This window comes from Propithecus coquereli, unplaced genomic scaffold, assembly GCF_000956105.1.
Source record: "Propithecus coquereli isolate 6110/MARCELLA unplaced genomic scaffold, Pcoq_1.0 Scaffold3, whole genome shotgun sequence".
In the NCBI taxonomy this organism is placed as follows: domain Eukaryota; kingdom Metazoa; phylum Chordata; class Mammalia; order Primates; family Indriidae; genus Propithecus; species Propithecus coquereli.
Genome location: NW_012148618.1, coordinates 20,431,226 through 20,434,064, shown reverse-complemented (window position 1 = coordinate 20,434,064; position 2,839 = coordinate 20,431,226).

Genomic DNA, 2,839 nt, shown 5'->3' with positions numbered 1-2,839 from the left:
AGAGGTGGTACTAATTTGCAGTCCCACCAACAGTGGGCAGGTGTTCTCTTCTCCCTGCATCCATGCCATCATCTGTTGTTTTTTGACTTTTTGGTAATGGCCATTAGACAGAGGTAAGGCGATATCTCATTGTAGTTTTAATTTGTATTTCTCTGATGATTAGTAATGTTAGGCATTTTTTTTCATGTTTGTTGGTCATTTGTGTATCCTCTTTTGAAAAACTTCTGTTCATGTCTTTTGATCACTTTTTAATGTTTTTTTTTTATTCTTGCTGATATGTTTGAGTTCTTCATAGATTCTGGATTTACCCCTTTATGGAATATATAGTTTGTGAATATTTTCTCCCATTCTGTAGGTTGTCTATTTACTCTGTTGATTATTTCCTTTGCTGTGCAGAAGCTTTTTAATTTAATCGAGTCCCATTTATTTATTTTTGTTGCTGCCGTATTTGACTTTGGTGTCTTAGTCAGAAATTCTTTGCATAGGCTGATATCTAAAAGAGTTTTTCCTATCTTTTTCCTAGAATTTTTATGGTTTCATGCCTTACATGTAAGTCTTTCATCTATCTTATATTAATTTTGTATATGGCAAGAGATATGGGTCCTGTTTCATTCTTCTGCATGTGGCTATGCAGTTTTCCCAGTACCCCATTGTTGAATAGGGCTTCCTTTCCCCTGTTCTGTTCCATTGGTCTAGGTCTCTAATTTTATACCAGTACCATGGTGTTTTGGTTATCATAGCCTTGCAGTATGATTTCAGTAAGGTAATGTGATGCCTCCAGATTTGTTTTTTGCTCAAGATTTCTTTGGCTATTCAGGCTCTTTTTTGGTTCCAAATGAAGTGTAGGATTATTTTTTTCTAGATCTATGAAATATGATGTTATTTGGGTGGGGATTGCATTAAATCTATAAATCACTTTGGGCAGCATGGACGTTTTAACAATGTTGATTCTACCAATCTATTAGCATGAGATGTTTTTCCATTTGTTTGTGTCATCCGTGATTTCTTTCATTAGTGTTTCATAGTTCTCCTTGTAGAGATATTTCACCTCCTTTGTCAGGTAATATTGCTAAGTATTTTATTTTCTTTGTAGATATTGTGAATGGTATTGAGTCTTTGATTTGACTCTCAGCTTCACTGCTACTAATATACAGATTTATGTATATTGATTTTGTAACCTGAGACTTTGATGAAGTAATTTATCAATTCCAAGAACATTTTTGTACAGTCTTTGGGATCTTCTTAATACAAGATCATATCATCAGTGAAAAGTGATAGTTTGACGTCCTCTTTCCCAATTTGGACACCTTTGCTTCTCTTGCTTGATGGCTTCAATCTCACTGTTAGTTATTGGTCTGTTCCAAATTTCTATTTCTTCCTGATTGAGACTTGGGAGGTGTGTATTTCCAGGTATTTGTCCATTTCCTCTACATTTTCTAGTATATGTGCTAGAGATTTTTGTAGTATTCATAGATGCTATTTTGTATTTCTGTGGTATCAGTCGTAATATCTTCTTTTTCATTTCTGAGTGAGGTTATTTGGGTCCTTTTTCTTCTATTTCTGGTTCTTCTAGCAAGGGGTCTATTGATTTTGTTTATCTTTTCAAAGAACTAATTTTTGTTTCATTGATCCTTTGTATTTGTTTGTTTGTTTGTTTTAATTTTTTTTTATCGGTTTTATCTGATATGACAATGGTTAGACCTGCTCTCTTTTGGTCTATGGGTAGGGCAGGAGCTGCCTGGGCAGGACTGCAGGGTCAGACCACAACACAGGAACTGCAGAGGTGGAGCGGCATGGGTGGGGAGCAGCTCTGGTGGTGTGGGGACTGTAGATGCAGAGCCTCATAGACGGGGGGGCTGCTCCAGGGGCATCAGGACCATGGAGGTGGAGCCTTGCAGGTGGGGGATAGTTCCAGTGGTGTGGAGGTATGTTTGGTAGTTCAGGAATTGTGGAGTTGGAGCTGCACGGGTGGGGGAAAGCAACAGCGGTGCAGGTGGAGCTGCATGGCTATGGAGCAGCTCTGGTGGTGCAGAGTCGTGTGGGCTGAGGGAAGCTCTGGTTGTGTGGATGCTGCAGAGATGGAGTTGCACAGGGTGGGTGGTGAGGTGGGGGTCAAGGAGAGTTGGGTTGTAGGCTGAGGTTGCCAGGCGCAGGCTGGGATTGCCAGGTGGCTGGGATTCTCCCCGTGTGCAGGTCCCACTGAGGCAGTTACTGTCAGGCTTCTCAGGTGGTATCTATGGCACCTGAGGTGCCCCTCTGCTTAGATCTCATGTTGGAGGGAAGGGGTACTTGACTCCCAGTCACAGGGTGTGGCGTGGGGGATTGTCTGCCTTGCCCACTCCCTTCCTGCCCAGCAGGGGAGATGCAAAGGTGGCTGGTGCAAAGCCAAGCCCCATGCATGCAGATCTGGCACCCTGTACTCTAGAGCTCAGAATGGTGTCTGTTGCAGTAACCCAGGATGGGTAGCCACCAGATCCCTGCTGTGCCCACTTTCTGGTGCAATGTGTCTACACAGACTCCACGCAGCTTTTTGATCAGTCCAGAGGTCTGCGGTGGTGGTGAGGGCCCTCTCACAGCTCAGGCCACAATGCCTGCTGGGTGAGTGGGGAGCCCCAGGGCTCTCTCCTTCTGTTCTTACTCAAGTGTGAATGCTTCCCCTAGGTTCCTTCCAATCTTGCCAAATGAATTGCCCCATTACCTTCTCCTTCACTCTGAATGTCCTCTGTCACTTCTCTGGAGTTTTACAGTGTTCTCTCCAAGAAGAGGCATCCATAGATTGGCATCTCCCTGCAACTTTCCATCCTCACCTTGAGAGCAGTGCATGCAGGCTGCTTCCAGT